This window comes from Triticum aestivum, chromosome 1B (genome assembly GCF_018294505.1).
Source record: "Triticum aestivum cultivar Chinese Spring chromosome 1B, IWGSC CS RefSeq v2.1, whole genome shotgun sequence".
Classification (NCBI taxonomy): Eukaryota; Viridiplantae; Streptophyta; class Magnoliopsida; order Poales; family Poaceae; genus Triticum; species Triticum aestivum.
Window position 1 is genome coordinate 206,533,713 of NC_057795.1, and position 19,788 is coordinate 206,553,500.

The 19,788-nt window shown below is 43.6% G+C and overlaps 2 long non-coding RNA genes across 16 annotated transcripts; both read right to left on the reverse strand.

Moving 5' to 3' along the window:
* Nucleotides 1-1,726: 1,726 nt before the first annotated feature.
* Nucleotides 1,727-6,802, reverse strand: LOC123116207 (uncharacterized). 2 transcript variants are annotated; one of them, XR_006456985.1, is made up of 3 exons: nt 5,889-6,802; nt 4,658-5,798; nt 1,727-1,821 (listed from the first exon to the last, which is right to left on the reverse strand). It is a non-coding gene; the product is annotated as an uncharacterized lncRNA (long non-coding RNA). The 2 variants fall into 2 exon arrangements; XR_006456983.1 differs by lacking the exon at nt 1,727-1,821 and adding an exon at nt 3,144-3,232.
* A 400-nt stretch (nt 6,803-7,202) lies between these two features.
* Nucleotides 7,203-10,499, reverse strand: LOC123116219 (uncharacterized). Of its 14 annotated transcripts, none has more exons than XR_006456989.1 (6): nt 10,166-10,499; nt 9,768-9,946; nt 9,377-9,506; nt 8,647-9,083; nt 7,892-8,562; nt 7,203-7,418 (listed from the first exon to the last, which is right to left on the reverse strand). It is a non-coding gene; the product is annotated as an uncharacterized lncRNA (long non-coding RNA). The 14 variants fall into 14 exon arrangements; XR_006457006.1 differs by having other exon boundaries at nt 8,647-8,978; nt 9,768-9,860; nt 9,966-10,499; XR_006456996.1 differs by having other exon boundaries at nt 9,768-9,860; nt 9,966-10,499.
* Between the last annotated feature and the right edge of the window lie 9,289 nt (nt 10,500-19,788).

The following is a 19,788-nucleotide window of genomic DNA, read 5'->3' on the forward strand; positions in this document are numbered from 1 at the left end:
AGAAATTGGTGATGAAATTGGCACAGCCTTTGAAGAAATTGATGTTAAGACTTTGAAGAAGACTTTGTTTTCATAGTTTCTTTTCTTTTTCTTTGAGTCATAGGAAAAACCGTACTGTTAAAGGGGCTCTAGGTGAATCATATTTCACATTTCCAAAGTGATGCTCAAACCTATACATAAAAGCCATTTTGAGTGAAGCCTTTGGAAATCTCCAGTACAACTGGCGCAATTGCTAGTGATAGTGACGAAGTTCATTTGGTCGTTGAAAAATTTGGTCATGCTGAGGAGTTAGGAATTCGCCAGTGCGTTCTGCCTAAAAGTGAGGAAATTGAGTGCCCTGATGAATTTGAGATTTCAAATTCCGACCGTTGCTGCGCCGCGTACCAACTGTCGAGTGGATCCTTATCCTGATGATGGTCGAATCAGAGAAGGGCAATTATGACATTTCATGTCGGGTTGCCCCTGGCTATAAATAGCCGCCCCTATAGCCACTTGTTGGTTGGCTGCTCCGAGAGAAACTGAAACTTGTCATAAGAGAGCAACCCATCGTTTGTCGACTTTGAGAGAATCCTAAGCAAGGATAAACCCAGAGCCAAAGTGATTGAGCATCACTGAAGAGATTGATCTATGTGATCTGATGCCTATTACCTTTGAAAACTGTCATTCTTAGAAATGGTTAGGCATCAAGTTCTGAGTACACCAAGAGTCATTATGGTGTGCCGGTGAACAAGTCTGTGAAGGTTTTGGAAGTCTACCTTGAAGACTTAACACGAGTGATTGGGTGAGGACTAAGTGACCTTAGATCGAGAGGAATAAGGTGGGGATTGTGTGTCCTAAGTTGCAACTCGGCAGCCTCAACCGGACGTACAATTGATGCAACAACTGGAACTGGTCTACCAAATCCACTGTCTTCACCGAGCCTACCTGGTTTCAGTGTCCTCAACCCTCTCGTACTTTATTTCGCTGCTGAAAAATTTGTGACTGTGCTCTGACGAATTTGAACTAAAGTGTTTCATTGCACTATCTTTTATTTCCTCGGTTCATTCTGTTCATGCATTTATAATTGTATGATTGCATGTTCTTCACTCTTCTCTATGCTGGTTGAATGTACTTTGATTTTGTGATGACTTAGTTTCCCTTGTGTTTCTATTTCTTCACTCCGATCTTCGCCAAATTATTCAGAGTTTGACGAATCACAAAAAATCTCCCATTCACCCCCTCCGGGAGTGAACCTGCGCTTTCAGAAGGCGTACACCGATAGCGATCGTCGTTCCCCATTTTATAGGTTATTGAAATACCAAAGGTCCTTTTACTGCGCTGCAGGCCTCTCCACTTCGCAATATACTCATAACATTATGCGCGAGTGGGATGAACGAAATCATTGATCACATCCCTTAAAAAGAAGGGAATGATCCCCACCTTGATTGTGACGCCCCCGATTCAATCGTACACTAATCATACACGCAAACATGTACGATCAAGATCAGGGACTCACGGGAAGATATCACAACACAACTCTACAAATAAAATAAGGCATACAAGCATCATAATACAAGACAGGGGCCTCGAGGGCTCGAATACAAATGCTCGATCATAGACGAGTCAGTGGAAGCAACAATATCTGAGTACAAACATAAGTAAACAAGTTTTCCTTAAGAAGGCTAGCACAAACTGGGATACAGATCGAAAGAGGCGAAGGCCTCCTGCCTGGGATCCTCCTAAATTACTCCTGGTCGTCGTCAGCGGCCTGCACGTAGTAGTAGGCACCTCCAGTGTAGTAGGAGTCGTCGACGGTGGCGTCTGGATCTTGGGCTCCAGCATCTGGTTGCGACAACCAGGAAGAAAGGAAAGGGGGGGAGGGGGAGAAAAGCAACCATGAGTACTCATCCAAAGTACTCGCAAGCAAGGATCTACACTACATATGCATGGGTATATGTGTAAAGAGGCAATATCGATGGACTGAACTGCAGAATGCCAGAATAAGAGGGGGATATCTAGTCCTATCGAAGACTACGCTTCTGGCAGCCTCCATCTTGCAGCACATAGAAGAGAGTAGATTGAAGTCCTCCAAGTAGCATCGCATAGCATAATCCTACCCAGCGATCCTCCTCTCGTCGCCCTGTGGAAAAGCAATCACCGGGTTGTCTGTGGAACTTGTCTGGGTGTGTTTTATTAAGTATTCGGTTCTAGTTGTCATAAGGTCAAGGTACAACTCCGGGTCGTCCTTTTACCGAGGGACACGGCTATTCGAATAGATAAACTTCCCTGCAGGGGTGCACCACATAACCCAACACGCTCGATCCCATTTGGTCGGACACACTTTTCTGAGTCATGCCCGGCCTCGGAAGATCAACATGTCGCAGCCCCACCTAGGCACAACAGAGAGGTCAGCATGCCAGTCTAACTCCTATGCGCGCAGGGGTATGGGCCCATCACCCATTGCACACCTGCACGTTGCGTACGCGGCCAGAAGCAGAACTAGCCCCCTTAATACAAGAGCAGGCTTACGTTCCAATCCGGCGCGCGCCACTCAGTCGCTGAAGTCATGAAGGCTTCGGCTGATACCACAACGTCGAGTGCCCATATCTTTCCCGCGTAGTTGGTTAGTGCGTATAGGCCAGTGGCCAGACTCAGATCAAATACCAAGATCTCGTTAAGGGTGTTATTATGAAGTAACTGCGAACGCCGACCAGGGCCAGGCCCACCTCTCGCCTAGGTGGTCTCAACCTGCCCTGTCACTCCGCCTCAGAGTAACAGTCGGGGGCCGTCGGGAACCCAGGCCCACCTCTACCGGGATGGAGCCACCTGTCCTTCCAGCCCCCACATCGGAATCACGTGCGGGTACTCAACGAGCCAACCCGACTTTAGTCATCACCTGAATAATATGTATGTATAGTATACCCGTGATCACCTCCCTAGTGATCACGGCCCGATAGTATAGCATGGCAGACTGACAAGAATGTAGGGCCACTAATGGTAAACTAGCATCCTATACTAAGCATTTAGGATTGCAGGTAAGGTATCAACAGATGTAGCAACAATGACAGGCTATGCAACAGAATAGGATTAATCGAAACAATAACATGCTACACTACTCTAATGCAAGCAGTAGAGGGAAGAATAGGCGATATCTGGTGATCAAGGGGGGGGGGGGGCTTGCCTGGTTGCTCTGGCAAGGAGGAGTCGTCAACTCCGTAGTCGAACTGGACAGCGGCAGCGTCGGTCTCGTAGTCTACCGGAGAGAAGAGGGGGAAAGCAATAAATATAATGCAAACATAAGCATGACGATGCATGACATGACAATGAGCGTGTTAGCTGTGCCCTAACACGGTAGTAGGTGATACCGGCGGAAGGGGGAAACATCCGGGAAAGTATCCCCGGTGTTTCACGTTTTCGGACAAATGAACCGGAGGGGAAAAGTTGCGTGTTTGATATGCTAGGGATGTGTGGTGGACAAACGGGCTACGTATTCGGATTCGTCTCGTCGTTCTGAGCAACTTTCATGCATAAAACATTTTCATCCAAGTTATGGATTATTTTATATGATTTTTCAAAGTTTTATACATTTTCTAAAATTATTATTTTATTTAATTCGAAATTCGAATAAATACTAAATGCTATGGGTACACAGAGAAGTGTACCCAAGGGTGTAATGTGTGGCTGACAATGGGCCAGGGTAAAAGTCAACAGTGCACAGTCAGCAGTTGACTCGGTCAACGTTGACTGGTCAACATGGTCAAAGGGCCCGCATGGCATGGACTGGTGTTAAACTATTTTAACTAATTGGTTTTATTTAGCAGTGGGACCCATATGTCAGTGGGACATGTGTTAAAATTATTTTAGTTAAACAATTTACCTAGTGGGGGGCCCATGTAATAGACTCAAAGTGGGGTCGGTTAGTACTAGAGAGGGCTTAGTCCCTAATCTAATCAGGGCCGGTCTCCATGGCAACTAGATCATCGATGGCGCGCGTTGCCGCGCCCATCGATTTTGAATGTTTTATTATAGTGTTAGAATATTTTCTAAAACATGGAGTTCAAGTTTCTTTTCAACGTGAGAGTGCAGTATGAATGTCCCATCATATTCATTGGGCTTATTATGGAACATGGTTTTTTGTATTGTCCCATGGACCCCAGCTCAAATCTTATCTCTTCCCTGATATCTTATCTTTATTTTTAGATGTTCTTTGATTTACCCTTACCTAGAAAAAATGATATTATCTGATTTCTTGTCGTGTACACATTTTCTCCATGAGGAACCTAATGATGCAGAATAGTAGCCATCCAGTTTGTTCCAATGGGATGGTAGTGGTTTCAACAAATATTTCCACGTGTCTATTTCATTTTAAAGAACATAACAATTATTTAGTTTTGAAGAACAATGTCATTATTTGGGAACATACGTGTCTGGTAATATTTGGAATAAAATATAAGCAGTGCAAACCAGATATATATAGCGTAGATTTCTCATCCAACAGTTGATGTACCAAAATGGTCGATGTGCTAGCTGGTAACATGTGTAACATACTGAATCTTAAAAAGGACTATATCTGAAGGAAATCATTCACATAATCTACTATCATTTTTTGATTCAAGCTCTAACTAAACAAAATCACAAAATACAAATCAAACTGACAGAAATTAGCATAGGCACTTACCCAAGATGGTGTGTTGTTGCACGTATCTGTTTTGTATTATAATGGTAGCAAGGGCTGGCGGAGCTTAGGCAAGGCCGAATGGGCCATGGCCCGCCCAGTTCTGGAGCTTCTCCTCCTATTATAGACAGCCCACAAAATAACAGTTAGTAGTAATCATAACAGCTTGGCCCGCCCAACCATTTTGTGCAAGCTCCGCCACTGGTAGCAAGAGTCCATAAGTATATCAAGTACTTGATGACTGAATTAGAAAGAAATGTTATGTTTACCAGTGCCATAATTTTCCATATCAAAACTGTATCAATTAAAAAAATGAGGTATCACTTAGCAGAGTAGCATTAGTTCTCAACATGCCTATAGTATTCGCCATGAACATGCAAAAATAGAGGTTACATGAGTTGGATTAAAGAAAGCAGTAATCTGATCAATTCGATAAAAATACTTCATATCTGGATGGTCCAAAGGAACGTTTTTAATAAAACATGTCGCCTTATTTATAGAAACTGTAGATGAACAATTCCAAAGATTCCTGACTGACTATAAAAAGTCAGTATCACTTATCATTGACCGTTTCTTGTTTTCTTCAGATTTGTTTGCCTGCCAGATTGAATGTATGCTATCTCAGATTTGAGGTGTTATTCTACGGTTGAAGAATTCCATATGATCTACAATAAGAAGCAAAAGTTTCTTAAGCTAAAAATCATCATAGAATGCACAATCAAATCAGTTGCATTAAATGTGTGCTAACTCAGATTTGAGGTGCTCTTCTCTGGTTAATTACATATGATCTACAATAAGGACATTTATTAAGAGAAAAATCATGTCCAAACGCACTATCAAATTGTAGTAGGTAGTGAAATAATCGCTCAAGTAGAACATGCAAGACAACTTGCTCAAAGTGAAGCAACATAATGTCTTAAATGGTAAAGCAGTCAGCCAAGGTAATCAATACAGAAACAGGGTCCAGATAACACAATTTAGAGTTGCTCCGTAAGAGAACATCACCTTCCCTAGTAGTTTATTTGACATATAAGGAGTTCAGAGAAACAAACTTTCACCACAATATGCATAATAAATTGGCAGTGCAAGCATCTTAGATCATCTTGTATCACACGTTGAGTAGATGGATGCTTTTGCTGCACTTCTGTAATATAGTGTGACAAAAAAAATAGTATCATTGAAAGTGTAGCATCAGAAAGACAAACTTGAATTTTGCAAAGCACCATCTCCTTACAGGGGTTTTGCGAAGCACTTGATTTAACTACCATGACTACCTGGTGGTCGAGCTAACAATATAATCATTGCCGATTCTTGTTTACGCCAAGGACGCTGAGCCGGAAGGAGCAGATGAGCAAGAGTTGAGAACCTAAGGCTGTAGAAAAACAAAGAATAAAGGATTGAAACCAGTCATATTGGGCCACAAACAATGATTGGCAATCAATAATCACACAAGGCCGCCACATCAGGAGAAGCTCTTCGCATGATCCATATCAACCTGCTAAGGCTTCAATTTCCTTCATGTGAAATGTGAAGATTATGTTCCCAACCTTATTCTCGTGAACCCAAAAATAAACATAATCAACAATACATCAGATTCGTGGTACACATCGCCATTCTTTCTAAGAAATTCCAGGGAAAATTGGGAGACCAGACCTTAAAATCATCGAATCCATGAAAGATTTGTGGTACATAATCTCGTACCTGTACCGATGCAGCGAAGGATGGAAACAGAGAGGAAACCAGCCAATAAGCCCCACCTGCGTGGGGCGCACATCATCCGCCATGAAGAGTGATTACTTCCTATCGATCCCCTCCTGCAGCAACGAATCCCTCCTCCGCCCAGGGCTCACGAGAGGAGAGAGATCGGAAGAGGTGCACGATGAGCGCGGGTCAGCCGCTCTTCAGCCTCCTCAACCCGGTCTGCGATGGCTCCTGCCGTCCCGCGACTTCAGGTACATGATGCAGGCGATGTACTTGCCGAGATTAGGCTCGTCGGGCATGGCTGCTGCGGTTGCACGGACGCGCGCGTTGCAAGGGCGGCGCCGCCGCAAAAGTATGTCTAGGGTCTCGCCCCAAAGATCATGAGATAAATATATGAAACAGGGGGATGCAGATGGTGATGGAGAGGCGATGCGGCGATTTCCTTTTTCTTCCAGGTCACGAGGGAGAGGAGAGGTCGGGGAGGGAAGCGAGCAATTTGTCCTCTCTTTTTTTCTGCGGCGAGTGGTTGAGGTGTCTTTTTCGGACGGCTCGAGGCTAAATGGGCTGGATAGATGGCCCAGTTAACCAGAAACCTTCGATTTTTCCACGGGAGTAGCGGTTTAACGAACAGCCGGCCCAGGTCGCGAAAGCTTAGACTGAAACGAGGATTCAACGGTAGATGACGACCAGAAATTAAGATCCAACGGACCAGGAGGATGGAGGCGTGAGAGGGCATGCCGGCGCGCGTTGCTGCGCCCGTCAATTTGTGCGATTTAATGGTAGGAATTGATACGAAAATACGTTGACACATTGTTTAGTAATTCTGTATTGTAATTTTAGCTTGAGATTTTGTTTTTAGTTGTGTAGCTCCATCCTTTATTGAATATTGAAAGCCAGAGGTATACATGAGATGACAGGAGGATTAAACAAGGCAAGGATATTGGGCTATTAGATTTGTTGTCGGGCTGGCATTTCTAAATTCATCTGGAAGTATGATCTTGGACTGGGCCTTCTGTCATGCTTCAACAGTTCCTGGAATGTGTTCATTGGTAGGATTATCCATCTGAAAGAAGGGTATGAAAATGTCAGATCCAAAAAAGCCATGCAACAAAACATAAACTAAGAACGTAGGTACCTTTTGGCAGGAATTGGTTAATAATTCAACCTATACTGGAAATGTTCTATATTTATATTAGAATGGTGTGTGAGAGGACAGGCTAATGACCATTACACGGTGTTTAATGGGCGATTGATATTCAGGCATTTATAAGTATTCAGTTATCATTTTGCAGCATGCATCTGTAACTGATGAATAAATTTGTTTGCATTTATTGTTGTTGTATCTGCGTTAGCCTTATAGGTAAGAAAAAGAGGATAAACAATGATACATGAGAGGAATTAGAAGCTCCACGCTGCAATATTTTGAGGGGTGGGCACTAAATGTCTGCTTTGTGTTTACCTATCAAAGAGATATACTGATAGGTGAAAGTAAATAAATTGGAAATTTGGATATCGGTATTAAGCAAAATTACACACCTTGCTAGCTTACACAGATGTCTCTGTTGATGTTCCGTTCACTTAGAAAGAGAGTTGCCCGTGGTTAAGGCCCTTCTCATTGATAGTTAAGGGAAGTGTGAATTTCTGATATCAAGACTGATAACTCTGCAGGAACAACAAATGGGCTGTCTGATGCACCGTGCATGATAACTTCAAGTCTCTTGCCAATAGCTTGTTCAGCAACTGAAGCAAAGAACACAAACTCAGGTTCCCCTAATTCATCAGCATCAATAAGACCCACCTTGTACCTGGGCAGGACAGTGTAAAAATAAGCTTGTGGTAATAAGAAGGTTGGTCTGCAAGTTTATAATAGGTACGTTTTGTTCATTTTGGTCTGGGAAGAACAATATTTTTATTTGATCCCTCAGGCCTTGTACGACATTTGTCTTTCTTTTGCGCATTTTTCCCTTGCTCAATAACCTGCTACATAGGGCAGGAACAGTATGTGTACTTTGATTATTTCAAACAATCATAGAGAGTGAAATCATATCATACGAATAAAGGGTACATAGTACAACTAAGATAGTGAGATGAGGCATAAGAGCATACTGATACTGGCCTGTCCGTTAGCTATTGTATGCCGGCAGATTCAGCTGGAAGAACAAAAGAAACCAAGCAGCACATAGCTCGAATTCCTCCTTGTAGAGATGCTGCAATCATTTGAAATTATGAATTGGACAGAGAACACAACAGTATATGTAGACAACAAACGAGAATTAGAACCAGCGCATCACCTTCTAACCACGTTGCCACGCCCGTCCATTTGGACCATATAACGATCGAAAGTTTCCTAAATATATAGACGCTGCTGTAACCATGAGAAGGGCACCGCCGGTAGAGGTCGAGGTGGGGAGGGCCCAAACACATATGTGATGAGTTCAACTCTCCTTGGCATGCTTTCGTGCTCAGCCTCTCGTCTTCCTCTCCCATTCGACATCACGGAGACCAAATCGAGTAATTAACTTATTGTAGAAAGTAGGCGATGCACAGAAGGTGAAATACACAGACCCGTTGAGAATCGAGGAAGTGACGCCGGCCACTGCCATCGGCATGATCTACTTTTTTCCTGCAATATTTGGAGGATCAGTCTAGAACGACAGCGATCTGAGCAGCTCCACTTCGCAATTATGTGCTCCGCCCACGATCCAATTTGTTTTCGGCGCGAGTGCAACTGTGGAGAGGGAAGGAGCAGGAGGGAGTTTCTTAACATGCAAAGTTCCATACTGCAATGATAACTAACTAACACTGCACAGAAACAATAAGATTGATGTAGAAGTATCTATGTCATGCAAAATATTGATTGTCTACATTCTTAATGTAAGCATAGTCCTAATAAGCATACTTCTCTATTGCTACAAAATTCCATCCATGTAGTATTTTTCATTAACTGATGTACAGCTTATTTAATATAAGTGTTCACAAAATTAGTACCGAATTAATAAGAAGCATAATCTGTCAATTCACCTCACAAGTTGAATAAGATCATAGGAAGAGATTCAGGGTAGGTTCCCTTGTCAACTGGCCAGATGATTAACATAATCAGAACATGAGCAGAGCAGAACAGAACATGGTTAAGGGGATTTTCTCTTGCATGCTGCACACCAGACAAAGAGAAGAAATTATTGGCTACCAACGATCAGACGGTCACACAACATAAAGGATCAGATCGATAAGTCAGTTGTCTGAGCCGACATCAATTTATCCTCTAAAGATCAAAACATCAAGGACGGTTTTTTACACATTGTAACATAGTTTTCTAATCTGTTCCATATAGCAGCATGGCAATAATGAATAACACATGCAGCGTAAAAACATCGATGGTAAAATGTATAAGGATGAGGCGTGGAGTAAGTACCTGTCCAAAAGCCAATTCATATTATGAACTGCCGAACAAATAATCCCAGTACCAAGCTCTAAGATGTGCCCAAATCAGTCGAGTATAGACAGCCTGAACTGAAAAGAGGCAACCTACCCGAGTATCATGCTCAAAGATGCCAGAATAATGTAATTGCTTGGCACTGAATCTTACATGAACTGAAAAGAGGAAACCTACCCAGCATCAGGGTGAGCGAAGAGTGGCAGGGGAGGAAGCATATATAGGCATATACTCCCTCAGTAAACTAATATAAGAGCGTTTAGATCACTAAAATAGTCATCTAAACACTCTTATATTAGTTTACGGAGGGAGTACCTCTGTAACCCTCGGCGTGAATGTGGGCTCATAAACTGAATTATTATTGCGTCTATAAGTACCGCGGAGCAGTTTCGATCAGCTGAGGCGTCGGCCTTCATCGCTCGCGTCCCTTCCCTTTGTCCCTCGAAGCCCAATCGACAGTGTCGGCTGGATCGAGCGCCCACCGAGTCACCCCGCAATGTGTGCGTCCGCTGGATCCCGTCTTGCACCGACAGCTCGATCCCCTCGCAGGCGATCGCCCGCGTCGGCCGCAATGCGCGCGCGTCGGCTGGATCGATCGACCTCGTCGCCTGCATCAGGCGCGGCTCGATCCCTCTGTCGCCGATGACCGATCCCCTCCTCTGTATCGACCCCCGTGTGGAGCGCTCGCTTTTTTCTTTCGGGGACGGGAGCAAAATGGGCTGGGTAAGCGGCCCAGTTTACCAGAAGACTCGGTTTTTCTCCTGGAGCAGCTGCCCATTAGGACAGTTGGGCCAGAATTTTCAAAGTGCGCTGGAGGTCCATAGATACAATAGATCTGACGGCTAGAAACTCTCCAATGACTAAAACGGACGGCAAGAAATCAGTATGGCGTGAGAGAGCTCGGTTGAGGCTCAGTTTTAATGTCCTTATTAGGGGGTGTTTGGTTCAGAAGTCCTAGGACTTTTTCTAGCCCCAGGGACTAATAAAAAAAAACTCTCCAGTAGAGTTTTTTTCTAGTCCTTGTAGAAAAAGTCCCTCCCGTTTGGTTCCTAGGGACTTTTTAGGGACTTTTTCTAGTCTCTAGGACTAAGAAGTCCCTAAACCAAACACCCCCTTAATTGCCAAGCCGGTCATACACACACAGAACGCCCATGGTGCTCTTGGCCATGGTCAAGGCCATGGCCAGCAATAGCAGCTAGAGCGAGAGCAGGTAGCAGCGGCAATAGCAAGGAGCAGCAACTGCGGCAAGAGTAGCAGCAGCAAAGAGCAAGGCAGCAGCGGCAGCAGAACAGCAAAACAGCAGCGGCAGGTAGTAGAAAGCGGCAACAGCAGTAGCAGGTAGCAGCAAGCGCGCGCATGCGCAGGCGGCACAACGGCGTGACCTGGGTGAGGTAGTGTGTGTAGGCGCGGCGAGTGGCGACAAGGTGCGACCGAACATGGCTACGTGCGGTCAGATCGCGGTAGGTCGCGGGAGGCGCCGGAGCTGGACGGGAACGAGCACGCGGCTCCGCGGCGGCGGTCGGAGCATGGTGTTTACGGCGGGTCGGCTGCAGCTCGAGGGTGAGCAAAAGGAGCATCTAGGAAGCAGCTATAGATCACTACAGGCACGACGGAAGACACTGGGAGGCTCAGAGAGCTCGGCAACGAGAGGCAGGTCGTCCACGGCGATGGCGAGATTCGGCGCTTGCGGGGAGCGGTGATACATCATGGAATCGATGGGGAATTAGGGGGAATCGCCGAGGAGCTCACCGCGGGGCACAAGAAAGGCCGGTGGAAGGTTAGGAGCGGCAGACGGTGGCAAACTTGACGAGGAGGTCCGGTGGCGTCTGAGGAAGAAGATGAAGCAGGCAGCAGCGTTGGGGTTCTATGGCGTCGATCCTGTGGTGTAGACAAAGTAGAGGAGTACGTCCGTCCTCCCGCACATCTTCTCAGGCGACAGCGAGCGTGCTGGCCACAGCTACGACGATGGCCATGGCCGGCAGCCTCTCGGGCGCGAACAAAAATGATGATGGCGGCGCAAGAGGGTGAGATGAGGGGGGCTAGGGTTCGCGTACGGGGTCGAGGAGGGCCTTATAGACGCCGGGCTGGGGCTGGATGTTCGGCACATGGCCATCCATGGCCACGGACGACGGCGCGGTGTCCACCCAGCCTCTGATGAACAGAGAGGTTGGGGACGAGCTCCAGGTGGGTTGGGCCTTGCCTGTTCACAGCAAGGCCCAGGTGCATAGTAGGTTAATTTCTGTTTCCTTTCTTTTTATTTATTTCTATTTTTCTCTTGTTATTTATTTTCTTATTTCTGTTTTCTCTTACTTATGTAATAGATTATAGTTTTACAGAAAGTGAAAGCCATACCAAAAATAGAGTTACAATTATAACTACTGCCACAAAAGGTTTTATCCATGAACAAAATAGTTTAGTATTTTATAAAATCCAAAATGCATTTATTTAATTGTTTTACCTACTATTTTAATTACTTAAGTGCATTTAAACCTTTTATAAAATGTGGTTTCTCCATCATAGTTACCTACGCATTATTTGACACAACCCGAACAATTTAGTTTTAATATTTGAAAACTTTTGTTGTTTGCCTTTATTTTGATTTTGAATTCGAACCGGTTTTGAACTAACGCGAGATTATCAACAGTAACCGTGGTGATGTGGCATCATTAACATAGGATTACTGTAGCCTAATTATCCGGGCGTCATAATTCTCCTCCACTACAAGAAATCTCATCCCGAGATTTAGGAGGGGAGTAAGGGGGAAAGTTCTGGTTACGAAATTCTAACGGGTGTCCTCGGTCTTGGTTGCTCTTCTCGAAGAGGTCGATCCATTATGTTGATGTCTTTATTTCTCTGTTTCAGGGCATCATGATGAAGTCGTCATCCTTCCTCCGGGGGTTCCATCGTACTTACGAAAAAGGATAATGGGTATCTTCAGAAGAACTGGCCTCTAGAAGGTCGCTTATCTGGTAGATAACACCAGGGAAGGTGGCGAAAAGTAACTCTCGAATTACAAACCTTTAGAAAATATCGAGAGCAAAGTAAGGTGTCATGATAAGTTTCAAGCGGCAAGCAATCGTTCGATGCCTGAAACAAAGTGTGAAAGGGGTTCAAAGCAATCGGAATAAGTATTATGTCCGATACCAGTATAGATCACTAGGAAGGTGGCTCGCGAATTACCTACGAAACCAAGAGTAAGGGATAACTTTGTCAACAAGGTGTACAGGAGAGTCAGTCTTCGATCCTGTGGAACTGTGGGTTATGGGCCCACCATGTGGGTTAAAAGTATGAAGGGCGATGACATCTTGCACGATCATGTGAGCAAGGCATGTCAGAGGATAGTCTGTCGGTTATGTCGGCAACAACATCGGTACCAAGGGCGAGGGACGAAGAGAACCATTTTCCTGCTCGTTGAACAAGGCGAACCAGTAGGCAAAGTTCTCATCCATCGGTGGTTACCAGAATGTCATCAACAAAAATAACAGGGTCTTTCTGACAGAATTGTACACCGAGGTGTTTACAAGAGCAGGAGAATATTACTGCTTAGATCATATAGATCACAAGAAAGGTTAAACCAAACAATGGAAAGGAAGATATGATTATCAAATTTAACCAGATCAATGGAAAGGAAAAATGTGTTTAAACACATATTTCAAGGGTATATCCTTCCCAAGGACAAGGAGAGCATGATATCCAGGGCAGGATATAATGTAGAAAACTCTTTAGGTAAGGTGAGAGAAATTTTATAACATTACCCATACAATGGGGTTTGGATAAATGAGCGAGAAACATTTAGCATTGGGCTTCAAATGTCCTTGTTGAAAATCGGAGTACCACAGACATGCTTCAAGATAGCATTGCATGGTGTTCAAGCAAAGGTCGGACTTGGATAGACAAAGGATTCATTAGGAACAACCTATAGAATAGGTCCTTCAATTTCCCCATGGAAGAATGGTTAACCTTGCTAAAAAGGAAACTATAACAACAGGTCCTCCGACCAGGTGTGCTAGGCATGTTATCACCTTACTGGGTTATATAAAGATCAATGCTATGACTCTTGGAAAATGTTCCAACCATCATATCTGACAAGTTTCAAATCTGATTGGTGTTAGGACACCTCAGACTTAGGATGCCTGAGAAGAAGAGGTGCAAGACAATTGAAGAGACGACATTATATGACTCTCGGGAAATGAACTATGGAAGCGAGTTCTGAAACAAGAGTTCATCATTAAGGCAAGGAGAGGAGGAGGAGGTGGCTGATGAACTCAGCAACAACTCACCGAGATTTCCACAAGATGGATTTCCACAATTATGTGAACAAGGAGATAACATTTGTTAGATCAAATGATATAATGAAGTATGCTCGAGGAAAACATACACAATTAAACATTGGTTGAAAGGTGCGCCCGAAATATGGGTTGAGTTGCACGACCAATGTCAGAATGGCGATTCAATAGTCAGTAGTCTAAGAATGAATGGCCGACCATTAGCTTCAAAGCAATAGGGTTGCTAGAAGGGCAAAATCCAAACAACACCGTTCACTTGTTGGTACCCCGGTTGGAATCAACACGAGGACCAAGAAAAAATTGTGATGGTGAGAAGTATCATCATACCGAGAATTTCTAAGAGGCGGAGCAATCCCCACAACATTCTCGATAGAAAAGACAGTAATACTTCGAGGCAGAACACAACACTAGCTGGAGAGCAAGTTGTATTCATAATGTGGACAAGTTCGCGATGAAAGGAAGTCAAGGGTGTTGTCGATGATAATAAAAATCATCGAGGGCAAGGAGGGTATTTCTCATCATGAGCATAGTTGACATCTCGAAAGAAGTCAAAGTTTTGAAGGTGATCCGACACATCTGCCGGGAGGTTTCAAGAGGATGAAATCAAACAACAACGGCAACAAGCAAGGGAATGATGAAGTGGCAAGTTATAGGATCAATATATAAGATGCAAGCTCGGAACCAAAGTTGCCTTTCAAGACAAGCAACATGATGTTGAAAGCTCGACGTAAATCATGCTCACACACTGAAGAATTCGTGCACCAGAGAAGGACGAGGTAGCACAGTCAAAGGTAGCAAGACTAGGATGCAGCCGATAGTCTAGGAATGACCAGATTGAGTTCAGAATTTCCTAGTAAAAATACTAGGGGTATTTGATTTGTAGTGTGGAATAATTTCACTAGTCGGTGTCCTCGGTTGACAACAACCCAGAACCCATAGAGTGATTTCGACAAGGAAATACATTACTTCAACAAGGTTAGTAAGATGTGGTGCAATGGCAAGACATCTCCGAGATACCAAGGGTAATACTCGAAGGTAGAACATGATAGAAGTAGAACCGGTTCATTGGCCTATGACAGTAGATACTTCAACATTGCCAAAAATAGACGAGGCACTGGAATGGATTCCCATCAGATATATCAGATCAGGACAGCATGGTCGAAACCATAACTATAAGGAATCAATTTCAAGAATACCGAAAGAATCATACAGCTGGATAATCATTTTGCAAGAAGCTTCCGAGAAGGTCTACATCATTTTCATGGGCATGAACACAAAGTTCAAGGCCGACTCCCACTTATTTAATGCATATCATTTCACTCACCTCTCGCTTGATATAACTGTAGTGTTGGAATTTTATCTGGTAGAACACCAGAAGAGTATGACTTGTGAAAACTTTCGGGTTCTCATGGATTAGGGGAAGGCATAGGTGTTGGGGAACATAGTAATTTCGAAAAAAAATCTACACACACGCAAGATCATGGTGATGCATAGCAACGAGAGGGGGAGTATATCTTCATACCCTTGAAGATCGCTGAGCGGAAGCGTTTGTCAACGCGGTTGATGTAGTCGTACGTCTTCACAATCCGACCGATCCAAGTACCGAACGCACGGCACCTCCGAGTTCTGCACACGTTCAGATCGATGACGTCCTCGCCTTCTCGATCCAGCAAGACGGGCGAAGTAGTAGATGAGTTCCGGCAGCACGACGGCGTGGTGACGGTGTTGGTGAAGAACAATCTCCGCAGGGCTTCGCCTAAGCACTACAGAAACTATGATGGAGGATAAACTAGAGGGAACAGGGTTGCCGGCACACGGCTTGGTGTTTCTTGATGTGTCTTTGGTGCTAGCCCTGCCCCTCTATTTATATGTTGAGCCTTGGGGTCGAAACTTGGAGTAAAAGCCTCCACAAAGTTGGTTTCACCCGAAAGGCAAGAGTCCTTCTCGGACTCCAGGGCCACACGCCAGGGTTCCCGGCGTCTGGGTCCAGACGCCGGGAACCCTGGCGTCTGGCCCCTGGACTCTGCAAAACTTCCTTTTGCGCTTTCCAAAAACCTTGTGGGCTTTCCCCTTTGGCCCAAATAACGTGTTCTCGTACCCAAACATTTCGGGAAACATCCGGAACCCCTTCCGGTGAATTCCAGAACCCTTCCAGAGACCAAACAACATTATCCCATATATTAAACTTCATATCCGGACCATTCCGGAGTTCCTCGTCATGTCCATGATCTCATCCGGGACTCCAAACAACATTCGGTTACCAACATACATAACTCATATAATACTATATCGTCAACGAAACATTAAGCGTGCGGACCCTACGGGTTCGAGAACTATGTAGACATGACCGAGACACGTTTCTGGTCAATAACCAATAGCGGGACCTGGATGCCCATATTGGCTCCCACATATTCTATGAAGATTTTTATCGGTCAAACCGCATAACAACATACGTTGTTCCCTTTGTCATCGGTATGTTACTTGCCTGAGATTCGACCGTCAGTATCCCAATACCTAGTTCAATCTCGTTACCGGCAAGTCTCTTTACTCGTTACGTAATGCATCATTCCGTAACTAACTCATTAGCTACATTGCTTGCAAGGCTTATAGTGATGTGCATTACTGAGAGGGCCCAAAGATACCTCTCCGACAATCGGAGTGACAAATCCTAATCTCGAAATACGCCAACTCAACATGTACTTTCGGAGACACTTGTAGTGCTCCTTTATAATCACCCAGTTACGTTGTGACATTTGGTAGCACACAAAGTGTTCCTCCAGTAAACGGGAGTTGCATAATCTCATAGTCATAGGAACATGTATAAGTCATGAAGAAAGCAATAGCAACATACTAAACGATCAAGTGCTAAGCTAACGGAATGGGTCAAGTCAATCACATCATTCTCCTAATGATGTGATCCCATTAATCAAATGACAACTCATGTCTATGGCTAGGAAACTTAACCATCTTTGATTCACGAGCTAGTCAAGTAGAGGCATACTAGTGACACTATGTTTGTCTATGTATTCACACATGTATTATGTGTCCGGTTAATACAATTCTAGCATGAATAATAAAAATTTATCATGATATAAGGAAATAAATAATAACTTTATTATTGCCTCTAGGGCATATTTCCTTCAGTCTCCCACTTGCACTAGAGTCAATAATCTAGTTCACATCACCATGTGATTTAACACTAATGTTTACACCTGCATGTGATTAACACCCGTAGTTCACATCATCATGTGACCAATACCAAAACGGTTTACTAGAGTCAATATCTAGTTCACATTGCTATGTGATTAACACCCAAAGAGTACTAAGATGTGATCATGTTTTGCTCGTGAGAGAAGCTTAGTCAACGGGTCTGTCACATTCAGAGTCGTATGTATTTTGCAAATATTCTATGTCTGCAATGCTCTGCATGGAGCTACTCTAGCTAATTGCTCCCACTTTCAATATGTATCTAGATTGAGACTTAGAGTCATCTGGATCGGTGTAAAAACTTGCACCGATGTAACTCTTTACGATGGGCTCTTTTATCACCTCCATAATCGAGAAATATTTCCTTAGTCCTCACTAAGGATATTCTTGACCAATGTCCAGTGATCTACTCCTAGATCACTGTTGTACTCCCTTGCCAAACCAGGGCAGAGTATACAATAGGTCTGGTCCATAGCATGGCATACTTTTATAGAACCTATGACTGAGGCATAGGGAATGACTTTCATTCATTCTCTTTCTATTTTCTATCGTGGTCGGGATTTGAGTCTTACTCAATTTCACACCTTTGCAGCACAGGCAAGAACTCTTTCTTTGACTGTTCCATTTTGAACTATTTCAAAATCTTGACAAGGTATGTACTTATTGAAAAACTTATCAAGCTTCTTGATCTATCTCAATAGATCTTGATGCTCAATATGTAAGTAGCTTTAATGAGGTCTTTCTTTTAAATAACTCCTTTCAAATACTCCTTTATGCTTTCCAGAAAAAATCTACATCATTTCTGATCAACAATATGTTACTCACATATATTTATCAGAAAGGCTGTAGTGCTCCCACTCACTTTATTGTAAATACAGGCTTCACCGAAAGTCTGTATAAAACTATATGCTTTGATCAACTTATCAAAGCGTATATTCCCACTCCGAGATCCTTGCACCAGTCCATAGATGGATCGCTGGAGCTTGCACATTTTGTTAGCACCTTTAGGATCGACAAAACCTTCTGGTTGCATCATATACAACTCTTCTTTAAGAAAACCATTAAGGAAAGCAGTTTTGACATCCATTTGCCAGATTTCATAAGATGTGGCAATTGCTAACATGATTCGGATAGACTTAAGCATCGCTACAGTTGAGAAAATCTCATTGTAGTCAACACCTTGAACTTGTCGAAAATCTTTTTGCGACAAGTTGAGCTTTGTAGATAGTAACACTACTATCAGCGTCTGTCTTCCTCTTGAAGATCCATTTATACAATATGGCTTGCCGATCATCGGGAAACTCCACCAAAGTCCACACTTTGTTCTCATACATGGATCCCATCTCAGATTACATGGCCTCAAGCCATTTCGCGGAATCTGGGCTCATCATCGCTTCCTCATAGTTCATAGGTACATCATGGTCTAGTAACATGACTTCCAGAACAGGATTACCGTACCACTCTGGTGCGGACTGTACTTTGGAAGACCTACGAGGTTTTGTAGTAACTTAATCTGAAGTTTCATGATCATCATCATTAGCTTCCTCACTAATTGGTCTAGGAATCACTGGAACTGATTTCTGTGATGAACTACTTTCCGATTCGGGAGAAGGTACAAATTACCTTATCAAGCTCTACTTTCCTCCCACTCACTTCTTTCGAGAGAAACTCCTTCTCTAGAAAGGATCCATTCTTAGCAATGAATGTTTTGCCTTCGGATATGTGATAGAAGGTGTACCCAACAGTTTCCTTTGGGTATTCTATGAAGACGCACTTCTCCGATTTGGGTTCGAGCTTATCAGGTTGAAAGCTTTTTCACATAAGCATCGCAACTCCAAACTTTAAGAAACGACAGCTTAGGTTTACTTCTAAACCATAGTTCATACGGTGTCATCTCAACGAATTTAGATGGTGCCCTATTTAAAGTGAATGTAGTTATCTCTAATGCATAACCCCAAAACAATAGTGGTAAATCAGTAAGATACATCATAGATCGCACCATATCCAATAAAGTACGGTTACGACGTTCGGACACACCATTACGCTATGGTGTTCCATGTGGCGTGAGCTGTGAAACTATTCCACATTGTTTAAAATGAAGGCCAAACTCGTAGCTCAAATATTCATCTCTACGATTAGATCATAGAAACTTTATTTTCTTGTTACGATGATTTTTCCACTTCACTCTGAAATTCTTTGAACCTTTCAACTATTTCAGACTTATGTTTCATTAAGTAGATATACCCATATCTGCTCAAATCATCTGTGAAGGTCAGAAAATAACGATACTTGCCACGAGCATCAATACTCATTGGATCGCATACATCGGTATGTATTATTTCCAATAAGTCAGTGGCTCGTTTCATTGTTCCGAAGAACGGAGTTTTAGTCATCTTGCCCAAAAGGCACGGTTCGCAAGCATCAAATGATTCATAACCAAGTGATTCTGAAAATCCATCTTTATGGAGTTTCTTCATACGCTTTACACCGATATGACCCAAACGGCA